At 50.2% G+C, this 13269-nt stretch overlaps 1 protein-coding gene across 5 annotated transcripts in view; it reads right to left on the bottom strand.

Annotated features, from left to right (window-relative positions):
* Positions 1 to 13269, bottom strand: part of KCNIP4 (potassium voltage-gated channel interacting protein 4) — a 929844-nt gene that overhangs the window by 387627 nt on the left and 528948 nt on the right. Inside the window, exon 1 of one of the 5 annotated variants that reach the window (XM_073646883.1) lies at positions 1023 to 1410. The exons of the other annotated variants lie outside the window; for them this stretch is intronic. The gene's annotated coding sequence lies outside the window, so the exon portion shown is untranslated. Of the gene's footprint in view, positions 1 to 1022; positions 1411 to 13269 lie in introns of those variants that run through there. 5 annotated transcript variants of the gene reach the window in all.

Here is a 13269-nt window from a genome sequence, read left to right as displayed (position 1 = left end):
TGAGTACGCACCACTCCGGAGGCACAGCTATCTTTCTTACTTCGGGCCACCGCTTCTGCTAATATTTGTCAAAAACTTAAGGCCGGATCCACTCTCACTCGTTCACGCAGAATCTGTCTCAGGGAAGTACTGTAGAGTCCCAGAATAAATTGTTCTCGTAATATCCGGTCTACAGATCCCATGCCGCCTACTCCATCTGCCTCCTTCTTTTGTACCTCTGCAAGTACTTCCCGCAATGCTGTGGCGTATTGGGAGACTCCCTCCTCTTCTCGCTGCAATCGATAGAAGAATTTTGCCTGGAGGTGCCCCGATCTAGCCGTTTCACCGTATATCTCTTCCAGAAACTTCACCATCTTTTCTAAGGTGCTACGTGTGGTTTCCGGTTGCAAGACAACATTTCTGCGCGCCTCACCCTCCAGGGAGGCCACAGCGATTTCAATTTGTAGTTCTGGGCTGACATAAATCTTGGCAGTGCTCTGCAATTTGGTGATCCAGTCTGTCATTGGTATATTCTGGCCATCAAATTTGGGCAGAACACTAAACAACGTGCTCATAGGGAGGGCCTTTGCAGGGGTTCCACCATTACCTGCAGTACTCACATTAGCCACATTGCTGTCAGCCATTTCCATCTCTGTGACCGTACCCTGCTCACAGTGCCACTTGTAAAGGCATCAAAGAACACCGCAAGGCAGATTCAAGTACGAGACAGCAGACGAGAAGACCGAAACAAAACTCCGGCTTTATTATGTACAAAAGAATTATATGCCGGGAGATGAAAATAACAATATTAACAATAACGATATTATCAACATGAACATAGGAAGATATAGCTGGAGTGAGTCACAAACTATGTTCCAGCTATGGCAAAGAAAGCTCAGAACAAACAGTGCACAAGAACTTTCACAAACTACTCTGAGCTAATCCCCTATCTGGCTTTCCGCTAGTTGGGCCACGCTGATACAGCATCCTAGCTACAGCAAACTACGCTAAACCGTAACAGTTCACGCTGATGAGTCACTCACGGTTGCGCAGATCAGGCTCAGATGGCGGCTGTCGTTTGTTCCTGGTGGGAAAGAGCTGGATGAATTCAGTTGAGTCCTTTCCTTGTATACGGGATCTCTTTCTTGCAGACAGCAGGCAAGCCTTGTTTGATTATCACAGAAATTGTTGACACGCTGTGTTGTGTGTTATCTCAAGTGTTCAATCTCCAGGAAAAAATGTTCAGGAAAAGGATAAATTTCACTTCTACTTGACACAGTCCCCAACAACAAAACTTGCTATAGTTCATAATCTTCTCCTTCCATAGAGTAACAGTGTCTTCTTTATAGTCTCTGTGATCAGAATCCTGCAGGAGTCTCTCCCTGTTACCTCAGACACACACTAAGTATCTACTTCCTGATTCTTCTCTCAGCACATACCAACCACAGCAGGGGGAGGCGTCTAGTCCAAACACAAGACTCAGAGGGGAGCATAATGCCTTAAAGTCACAGTGTATTCAATGTCCAATAAAACAGCCGATCCCCTACACAGCGCTGCGTTACTGCCTATGATATTGTAGTAGTGGGAAGGAAGTAGCTTCCCTCTGGCATCAAAAGAGTTAAAGAGTATGTTATGGATGGTTAGATGTCTCTGGGCTGCAGTTAGGTCCATTCAACGGGTTAGCTGTGATAATTCAGCCCAGTATAATAAAGGGGAACCCAGTGCTATGGTTGGGCACCGGATGTGAATAAATGCTCTGTCCCTGATGTGTTTCCTTGTGCGCTGTAGTATAGCCAGCCACAAGATGCCACTGTCCCGAATGCCGATGGCAGGTTAAGGTTGCCAGTAGGATTGCAGGCATTTAAGACAGTGAGAGAGTTAATTGTGTGTGAGGACAGCTAACAGAGGGTGGGCACTTTAGGAAGTCTCTGGTTAGTTTCCTGAAGCTGGAAGTGAGAGTTCAGTGAGAGATAGTACTTGGGACAGTACTGGCAGCCTCGAGATAATAGCTGCTAGGGCCACATACCCCAGACAGTAGGATCACCAGAGTAAAGATTCCCTCCACAAGAGTCCCCTTAGCCAGCTGGAGAAACTCAAGAGAGCCATTGAGGACCAGGGGGCACATTCTGTCTGCAGGCAGCAGAAGACGCTAGGACTCAAGTCTAGTACGTGGGGAAAACTAGGATCCGGATATACAGTTATTGGTGAGGAAGATTCTCTAGGGATAGAGAACAGAGCAACAGAGATGCTTCACTTAAAGAGGGAACCAGGGCTGAAATTGTATCAAGTACCTGTGGGAAAGATGCCAACCCTTTGGGCCTTATCTATTATATCTGCCTGTAAATATTGTACATATTCCTCTTCCCCAAGTAAAGTCCCAGTTATGGTTATGAACCTCATGTCCTCTGAATTAATTGCTGCCCTGGTTCCAGAAGAGAAATGCCTGGAGACAGACGCGACCGGCTGGTCTGAAGTAAGTGGAGAGCAGCACATACACTGCAGCACATCAGAGGGAGGATACACCTTTTCTGTAGGGTGCCACAGCGAGCAGGGGCCACAGCTCGCCCACGACTACCTCGCTGGGGTACCTTACAGTATGGGCAGCTTACACATCTTGAAAGGCACTATCAATACTGAGAATTATATACTGTAGAGGTTTTAGAACAACATATGCTCCCATCCAGATAATGTCTATTTCAGGAAAGGCCTTGCATATTTAAGCAAGATGCTAAACCACATACTGCACCCATCACAACAGCATGGCAGCATAAAAGGAGGATTTGGGTGATGCACTGGACCTTCTGTCCAGACCTTTCAGCAATAAAAAACATTTGCTCCATTATGAAATTAAAAATCTGTCAAAGAAGACCCCGGACTGAGGAGGAGCTGGAATCCTACATCAGACAAGAATGGGACAATGTTCCTCTCTAAAATGCCAGCAATTGTCTCATTTAATCGACGTATAAAGACTGTTATAGCAAGAAAAGTTATTATCCTATAATGAAATAAAATGCTGTTTGCATCATAGTGCAGAAATCCTTAATAGGTCATGGCCCCACTATCAGTATTCTGTCAATATTTTTTCTCAGGAGTGGGAGCCAAAACCAGGTGAGGAACAATTCTGCATTTATCACCCACTCCTGGTTTTGGCTCACACTCCAGACAAAAAAATACTGACCAAATACTGATACAGGGGCTATGGCCCAAGATTGGAGATGGTGAGGGCTGACAGAAGGGCACATGATAGTGAGCTCACCTTGGAGGGATGTACAGATACCAGGCACAACCATCTTTCACAGCCAAGGATAGAAGGAATCAGCTGCAGCTGCCCCAGATGATGGTCCAGTCCCAGAACCACCATGTACCAGAAAAAAAGTGTTGAAAATTTGAGATAAAAAGGGGGTGATAAAAGCGCTGCAGAGTGCTACAAAAAGACAGGTACTGTCTACATAATAGTTTATTAAAAAAAATGGGGCTACACATTTCAACATCAGACAGATGTCTTCCTCAGGCCTGGCTTGTGTGTTAACAGAAAAACAGACAAGGTTTAAATGGACAAAAAAAGAGGGAAAAGAGTCACACATTATGAGGTCGGGGATCAAGGCCATGTCCGCTTGTATCACATTAATCCTGCCTCCTCTCTGCCAATCCCTTCACTGGCTCCCCATTGCCCAGAGACTCCAGTTCAAAACCCTAACCTTGGCATACAAAGCCATACACAACCCGTCTCCTCCATACATCTGTGACATACTCTCCCAGTACTTACCTGCACGCAACCTCCGATCCTCACAAGATCTCCTTCTCTACTTCCCTCTTATCTCCTCTTCCCACAATTGCATACAAGATTTCTCCCATGCATCCCCCCTACTCTGGAACTCTCTACCCCTACATATCAGGCTCTCGCCTACCATGGAAACCTTCAAAAGGAACCTGAAGACCCCCCTCCGACAAGCCTACAACCTGCAGTATCCCTTGGTGCACGAGCTGCACCGCTGCACGACCAGCTCTGTCCTCACCTACTGTACCCTTACCCATCCTTTGTAGACTGTGAGCTCTCACGGACAGGGTCCTCTCTCCTCCTGTACCAGTCGGTGACCCCTTTTCGCATGTAAAGCGCCATGAAATAAATGGCGCTATAATAATAAATAATAATAATAAGGAGCCTACTGAAATCTCTTCCTGAAAGGACAGGAAGCATGAGTCTAAAAAAAACTCCAGTGGTCAGTGAGAAAATTGCAAGATTACTAATTTTGTTATTTTTAGTAAAGATTGCGATATGTAAAAAAACATTGCCAACAATTTTTAGAAAATACATAAGACACAAAAAAACTTGATTTAAACAAGAGATCCTTTCTGATGATAGCTTCCTTTTGAGAATAAAAGGTGCATACAAAAAACAACAGCAGACATTTACCTGTCCTGTCACTTCCGAGACCCAATTTCATTATTATGCTAAGAAAATAAATTGAATATAATACAGTCTAATAGCTAAATAAGTTTTAAATAAGCAATAAAGTACAATTTACTTAATATCTTGGCAAATAATGGGGACGTCTAGCTCACAGATCCTGGGGATATTGTAAATAAATTGCAATAATCCTACTGGTAATAAATTTTTTTAATGCAACCAAGACATTATTTTACTTTATTAGCCTAATAAAAGTTAAAACTTTAACTATTGCATCCCTATTTCAGAACACCATATTTACTGCAAAACATTTATGAGTCTCTACGGATGGTGTTCACGAGGATGCAATGATTCTTAAAGATCTCTGGAGTGTTATAATCATGGAAAATACATCTCATACAGGCTCAAGTATTATTATTGGTGATGATTACTGTTTTTTACTGTTACATAAATAGAAATTTATAACACAACATAATATATAACACATAAATTATAAAATAAATGTAACAATAAAAATAATGAAAAAACGATTAAAATATCAGTGCTTAAAGGGCATTTGTCACCACTTTTGAGCTATGTCACCTATTAATATGGGCATATAGGTTACAGACTGATGATAAAGTCCTATCTATATGCCCCATATCAGATGCCTTGTTGAGAAATCCGCTTTTATTATTTTATGTAAATGGCCTCTTCCAGTCTATGGGGAGGACACTGCCGAAAGATAACTGGTTTTTTTTGCCATAATCTTGCGCCTGCGCAGACCCAGTGCCTTCATTCCTCTTCAGTGTTCTGCCCTTTTTGGGGTATTGGCTTCACGTTTCTACTGCGCAGGCGCGGGCGTGTCACTTGTACTTTCACTCTCAGGATTCTCTGGCGGTCAGAAACACTGGGAGAGGAAGTTCCACTGGCTTGCCGGCACCTGCGCAGTAGGAACGACGTGAAGCCAATTCCCAGAGAAGGGTGGAACACTGAAGAGGAAGGACGGTACTGGGACTGAGCAGGCGCGAGATTACAGGACAAAAACCCGACGTCACAGGCACACTGTGGGAAGCGATTCACATGATAATGAAGTATGGAGGCAGAGTTATCTTCCAGGTAGTGTCCTCTCCATAGCCTGGAAGAGGTCATTTATATGAAGTGATAAAAGATGATTTCTCAACAATAGGGCATCAGATGCATACAGGTAGGACTTTTTTTCAGCAGTCTATAACCTGTATGCCCATATTAACCACTTTACGACCTTGGACATATAAGTACTTCCAAGGTCATCTCCCTGCATTTGATACAGGCTCTGGTGCTGAGCCCACCTCTTTCCCGGCACATGACAGCTGATCTGATCTGAGCATTATTCGGTGATAATGCTATTATGAAATCCTCCATTGGAAGCTGATTAGGACCGCACGTCGCCTACTGAGGCTGTGGCACCCCAGGGGTCTGGTTTTCCACAGTAATGTAATGTTATGTCTGAGAGCAGGTGGGAGGTCCTTTGGTCAGGGATCCTGTGCATGCCACACCTCCTGCCCAGTCTTGGGAGGGGAAGAACTTCCCCTGTATAAACCCTGGGCTGAGGCAGGGTTAGTCAGTCAAGGAGAGTAGAGACAAGAAACAGCAGAAGCAATACTACTACGAGTCAGGGGCTGGCAGCTGCAGAGCTCGCCCTGACTGAGAAGCTTTCTTACCGGACCCGGCGTCCGAGGCTGTGGGGACTAACTCTTACCCAGCAGCAGAAGCCGACCGGCAGGGGATTTCAGGTCCTCAGGCCCAGAAACCCGAAGGCACGGTCACACGTGTGGGACCAGTACCGCCATCGTGGAGCGGAAGCCATTAGAAGGCCCCGAGTCACCGGCCATACGGGTGAGCACCACACGGTACACTCAGGGACGTGGGCTACTTATATCCGCTTCTAGCAAGGTAGCCAGAAGAGTACAGTCAGTTTGGGAGGCCTACAACTCCGCCTGGCCAGGGGAGATCCCATCTGCTCAAGGACTGACCAGGCCCCGTTCACTAGCAAGTACTCTGGGAGGGTCTATCGTTGTTACCAGTAAAGACCCTGAATTACACCGCACCGTCTCTAAGTGGTTCCTGCTACCCCCATCATCCACATCTGCTGCCCTGAGGCCATACCCCTCCCATTGGGGGTTATACCATCTACGCTGCACCATCCATCCACCGGCCTCAGCGGACTGTCCTGCAGCGGCAGCTCCATAGCTGCATTCAACGGGTGGCGTAGTCGTCCTGCATCTACCGCTGTTACATCGCCGCTCAGTTTGACTCCCTGGGCACGGACCGGGTCACCGCCACGAGACTACAACCCTCAAGAGATCCGGCTCCGGGTAAGCTCCCGCATGCGCAACGCAGCGCGACACAGGCCCAGGGGCGCGTCAACTTTTGGCGCAGTCGGCAGGATTTCGTGCCCGCAACCACTGGGTACTGCGTGCCTGAAAAAGAGACTTTTCAAACTTACCTGTGGTGAAGATTCCCGCCATCCGGCGCCATCTTCAGCCTTCTTCCCGCCATCGGTGAAGTTTCCCGCCATCCGGCGCCATCTTCTGCCTTCTTCCCGCCATCCGTGGAGTTTTCCCGCCATTGGACGCCATCTTGAGGACGCCGCGCGGGAAGAAGAGGGGCGTGGACTCCGAAAGCGCGCGAGAACTGAAGCCCCGCCTCACGTCTGGACGTTGCGTAAGGTCCTGGAAGGAGCCCAGCAGACGCCGACGTCACAGGAGCGCGACGGAAGGTCCTCAACCCTGACGATCCACTGCGGAGCCGCGGCCTACGGAAGAGGATCATCGCAAGGTAGGCCACGGTCCACTAGGGGGGAGGAAGATGTCGGATACGGAGGAGAGCTTCACTGCCTCAACCCCCGCCAGCGCTACCGCTGCTGCAGTTATGCCCTTCACCATGCCCTATATCCCGGGAGCAGCTTGGCTACCCCAGTACTCAGGGGAGTCACATACCCTGCATGACTTTAGAGAAAAGCTGGATAGCCTCTTCCAGGTGTACCCCCTCACAGAAGAGCAAAAAGTGAGCATCCTGGTGGCCCAACTAACCGGGGCAGCCAAAAGGGAAGTAATATCCTGGCCACCTGGGAGGAAGACTGTCGCAGGGATACTAACCCGGCTGAAGGACACCTTTGATACCCGCACCTCAGCCGAGATTAAGCTTAGATTCTACGGGTGCAAGCAGCGAGTGCATGAGAGTATAAGGGACTATGCACTAAACCTACAAGAGGCCCTGAGGGCCATTAAGCAGACCGACCCTGATGGAGTGGGAAATGAGGACAGGCTGTTGACCGAACAGTTTATAGAGGGACTGTATTGTAATACCCACCGAACCCAGTTGCGGGCAATGGCCTTACAGGATCCCCATCTGGGCTTTGCACAGTTCAAGGACAGAGCCATCCGGGTGCTCCGAGAACCGGCACCGGGTGGCGTTGTGACCCACAAGCGCCCTGCTATCACTTACCACCAGGAGGCGGCGCCCTTGTCGGCAGGGCCTGTGGGAGCTGATGCGCAGGCTTTGGACAATGACCCGGCTCCAGACCTACACCATCAGGTCCAAGAGCTAGCTAAAAGCGTTGCTGCGCTAACCCGAACTGTGTAGTCTTTACAGGCTTCCACCCCAGGGAAGATCCAGCTGGCATCCGGACCGGAGGACATCCCGTGGCGTCGACCAAGGAGGACCCCACCGGCCAGAGGAAGACCCAGTGACCGATACAGCGAGGACGGACGACCCATCTGCCTCCGCTGCAATCAACCTGGACATATGGCAAGGTACTGTTCTTTAAACGGGCACAACCTGGGGTAGAGGACCAACCCCCAGGAAAAAGATCACCAGGCCCATCGAACTGGCGCGACAGATATGTGGGAGGACGTCCAGTCTTGCCTGTGGTACTGGATGGCATTCCCATGAGTGCCCTACTGGACACCGGGTCACAGGTCACCACCATCCCGTACGTGCTCTTTAAGCAGTACTGGAATGACTCGGATATTACCCGCTACCCTGACGACGACTTGAGTATCATCGCCAGCAATGGCCAGCCCGTGCCACAGATCGGATTTAAAGAGGTGACCATCAAAATCGGTAGAGTCGAACTGGCAGCACAGGGACTGATCATTGTAGATATTGACAAACATGAGAGTCACCCAAAAATAACTCTAGGAACTAATGTAATTGAAAATTGTCTTGCAGAGGTGATTTTCCTTTTACAGCAGGTTGCCAAGAACGCCAGCTCCGGCGAGCAGCGGGTGCTCCAGAAAGAGATCCGGGCACTGATGCGACGGCAACAGGTGGAACTCTCCGGCGGTGAGATTGGTAGCGTAAGAATGTGTGACCCTTTTCCTATTGCCATGCCCCCAAAAAGTGAAATGATGATTTGGTGCCGGGCAGCTATTGGTCTGAGAGGTAGAGATTACCAGGCAATGGTAGAACCAGTTTACTCGGACAGTAGGCCCACCATTTTGACAGCACGGGGGGTGGTTGATGTACGCCATGGGAGGGTGCCCGTTCGCATAATAAATATCGGGGAGAGGGAAGTGTACCTGCCCCGGTATGCCACGCTAGCCAAATTATATACCATTAACCAAAATTCTATACAATCTGTGGAACCCTTGCCTCCATCTCACCCGGAGGAAGGTAACGGCTCTAAGAAAAACATGGAGGACTGGTGTCAGCAACTACATCTGGGTACTGACTCCACTCCCGCCCACCAGAAACAAGGAGTCTATCGGGTGGTTCAGGAGTACGAGAGAGTGTTCAGTAAACACCCGTTAGACTTCGGGCGAGTCAAGGGGGTAGAACACCACATCCCCACGGGAGACCATCCTCCTATAAAAGAGAGGTATCGACCCGTACCCCCTGCCCACTACCAACACGCCAAGGGGATGATTAGAGACATGAAGGAGGCTGGGGTGATCAGGGATAGCTGTAGCCCCTGGGCAGCTCCACTAGTCTTAGTCCGAAAGAAAGACAACACCATGAGGATGTGTGTAGATTACCGGAAAATCAATCGTATCACACACAAGGATGCGTACCCCTTACCAAGGATAGAGGAGTCATTGGCTGCTTTAAGATCTGCTAACTTCTTCTCTACCTTGGATCTCACTAGCGGGTACTGGCAGGTTTCTGTAGCAGAGGCGGACCGGGAGAAGACCGCATTCACCACCCCGATGGGACTTAGCGAGTTCACCTGCATGCCGTTCGGACTCTGCAACGCACCGGGAACCTTCCAACGACTAATGGAGTGTTGTCTGGGCCACAGAAACTTCGAGACGGTCCTGTTGTACCTGGACGATGTCATCGTATATTCCAAGACGTATGAGGACCACCTGAAACACCTGGCGGAAGTGTTCGAAGCTCTGGCGAGTTACGGCCTAAAGGTGAAACCCTCCAAGTGTCACCTCCTGAAACCAAAGGTGCAGTACCTGGGCCACGTGGTGAGCGCTGACGGAGTGGCTCCCGACCCTGATAAGATCACCGCAATTAAGGAATGGCCAAGCCCCTCCAGCGTAAAAGAAGTGCGGCAGTTCCTCGGGTTGGTAGGCTACTACCGAAGGTTTATTCCCGGTTTCACCAAAAAGGCAGCACCTATGCAGGACCTCCTGATAGGCCAGTCCCGGAAGGCCAAGAACCAGAAGCCGCCCTTCAAATGGGAGGAGCTGGAAGAAGAGTCCTTCCGCCAGCTGAAGATGGCCCTCACGGGGGACGAAATCCTGGCGTACCCGGATTATAGCCAGCCCTTTATCCTCTACACCGACGCCAGTAACATCGGGCTAGGAGCCGTACTGTCCCAGATCCAGCAGGGGAAGGAACGAGTAATCGCCTACGCCAGCCGAAAACTGCGACCCACCGAAAGGAACCCCGAGAATTACAGCTCATTTAAGCTAGAGTTCCTGGCCGTAGTATGGGCAGTCACCGAACGCTTTAAGCACTACCTCGCTTCTTCCCGGTTCGTCGTGTACACGGATAACAACCCGTTGACACACCTGGACACGGCAAGACTCGGTGCCCTAGAGCAGAGATGGATGGCCCGCCTGTCCAACTACGAGTTCACCATCAAATACCGGGCAGGACGCTCCAATACCAACGCGGACGCCCTGTCCAGGATGCCAAACCTACCGGACGTAGGAGAAGATCCAGAGGGACTGGAAGAAGTCGAACTCCCCGCGTTTCACCGTCATGGGACTATCCAGTATTCCCATCGGGTAAGGAGTAAGCAAGGCGCTACGCTTAACCCCTTACCTCACTACAACTGGGCGGAAACGCAAGACAGCGACCCTGCCGTCCAACTGGTGAAGGAGATGCTGACTCGGCCGGAGGCTCGCCTTGAACCAGACGCTCCGGAGGAAGCCAAACAACTATGGGCAGAGAAGAGTCGACTGTTCCTTTACAAAGGGAAGTTGTGCCGCAGAATGGTTAACTCCCGGACGCATGAATTACTCTAGCAAGTAGTGGTGCCACGAAGGGACGCAGCCATGGTGATGGAGGCATACCACGACGGAGCTGGGCACTTCGGGTGGAAGAAGCTGGAGTTCCTGCTGCGCGAGCGGTTCCACTGGGTAGGCATGAGGGGAACCATTGAGAAGTGGTGCAGAGACTGTGGCCCGTGCAACCTGAGAAGGAAGGACCGTGCCAGCCAGAAGACTCCCCTGCAGTCCATCGTCACCCGGCAACCGTTGGAACTGGTAGCCTTGGATCATGTAAAACTGACCCCAAGCAGAAGTGGCTACGTCTACGCGTTAACCATCGTGGATCATTACTCCCGGTTTCTGGTTGTCGTCCCCGTCAAGGACTTAATGGCTCAAACAGCAGCTAGAGCCTTCCAGCAGCACTTTTGCCGTCCACACGGGTACCCGGACCAAGTGCTGACGGACCAGGGACCTGCCTTTGAAGCGGAGGTCTTCCAGGAATTCTGCAATCTGTATGGCTGCCGGAAGATAAGGACGACACCCTACCATCCGCAAACTAATGGACTTTGTGAGAAAATGAACCAGGTGGTAATGGATCTTCTAAAAACGTTGCCCCTGGAAGAACGCAGTCTGTGGCCTGAGAAGTTGCCCGATCTGGTGGACCTATACAACCACATCCCGGTAGGTTCCACCAACTGTACCCCGGCTTACCTAATGAGGGCAAGACCTGGTAAGCCAATTCCCAGAGAAGGGTGGAACACTGAAGAGGAAGGACGGTACTGGGACTGAGCAGGCGCGAGATTACAGGACAAAAACCCGACGTCACAGGCACACTGTGGGAAGCGATTCACATGATAATGAAGTATGGAGGCAGAGTTATCTTCCAGGTAGTGTCCTCTCCATAGCCTGGAAGAGGTCATTTATATGAAGTGATAAAAGATGATTTCTCAACAATAGGGCATCAGATGCATACAGGTAGGACTTTTTTTCAGCAGTCTATAACCTGTATGCCCATATTAACCACTTTACGACCTTGGACATATAAGTACTTCCAAGGTCATCTCCCTGCATTTGATACAGGCTCTGGTGCTGAGCCCACCTCTTTCCCGGCACATGACAGCTGATCTGATCTGAGCATTATTCGGTGATAATGCTATTATGAAATCCTCCATTGGAAGCTGATTAGGACCGCACGTCGCCTACTGAGGCTGTGGCACCCCAGGGGTCTGGTTTTCCACAGTAATGTAATGTTATGTCTGAGAGCAGGTGGGAGGTCCTTTGGTCAGGGATCCTGTGCATGCCACACCTCCTGCCCAGTCTTGGGAGGGGAAGAACTTCCCCTGTATAAACCCTGGGCTGAGGCAGGGTTAGTCAGTCAAGGAGAGTAGAGACAAGAAACAGCAGAAGCAATACTACTACGAGTCAGGGGCTGGCAGCTGCAGAGCTCGCCCTGACTGAGAAGCTTTCTTACCGGACCCGGCGTCCGAGGCTGTGGGGACTAACTCTTACCCAGCAGCAGAAGCCGACCGGCAGGGGATTTCAGGTCCTCAGGCCCAGAAACCCGAAGGCACGGTCACACGTGTGGGACCAGTACCGCCATCGTGGAGCGGAAGCCATTAGAAGGCCCCGAGTCACCGGCCATACGGGTGAGCACCACACGGTACACTCAGGGACGTGGGCTACTTATATCCGCTTCTAGCAAGGTAGCCAGAAGAGTACAGTCAGTTTGGGAGGCCTACAACTCCGCCTGGCCAGGGGAGATCCCATCTGCTCAAGGACTGACCAGGCCCCGTTCACTAGCAAGTACTCCGGGAGGGTCTATCGTTGTTACCAGTAAAGACCCTGAATTACACCGCACCGTCTCTGAGTGGTTCCTGCTACCCCCATCATCCACATCTGCTGCCCTGAGGCCATACCCCTCCCATTGGGGGTTATACCATCTACGCTGCACCATCCATCCACCGGCCTCAGCGGACTGTCCTGCAGCGGCAGCTCCATAGCTGCATTCAACGGGTGGCGTAGTCGTCCTGCATCTACCGCTGTTACATCGCCGCTCAGTTTGACTCCCTGGGCACGGACCGGGTCACCGCCACGAGACTACAACCCTCAAGAGATCCGGCTCCGGGTAAGCTCCCGCGTGCGCAACGCAGCGCGACACAGGCCCAGGGGCGCGTCAAGGCCTTTTGATAAGTTTGGAAATAAGGAAAATTGTGGCATCAATGATATCATTCTCATCATATTTATATTGTTAAAAAGCATTCACAAGGCAGCAATATCTACATGTTCATCACCAATCTAGGGCTGTTGTAGTCCCTCAAGGTTAATGTCACTCTGAGCAGGAAGTCAAGGTGAGTGTGGAGGAGCAGCAATAATTAAATGTGGAGAGGGTATTTAGTTATCCTAGACACAGGAACGGGATGAGGCTGACAGTCATTGTGAAATTGATGATGACAACCAACCATCAGAGTTATG

The sequence above is a fragment of the Phyllobates terribilis genome, unplaced genomic scaffold (assembly GCF_046119375.1).
Source record: "Phyllobates terribilis strain yellow unplaced genomic scaffold, ASM4611937v1 Scaffold_1__5_contigs__length_1240528914, whole genome shotgun sequence".
NCBI lineage: Eukaryota > Metazoa > Chordata > Amphibia > Anura > Dendrobatidae > Phyllobates > Phyllobates terribilis.
The sequence above is the reverse complement of the archived record's forward strand: the minus strand, read 5'-3'. Positions and strand labels throughout refer to the sequence as shown.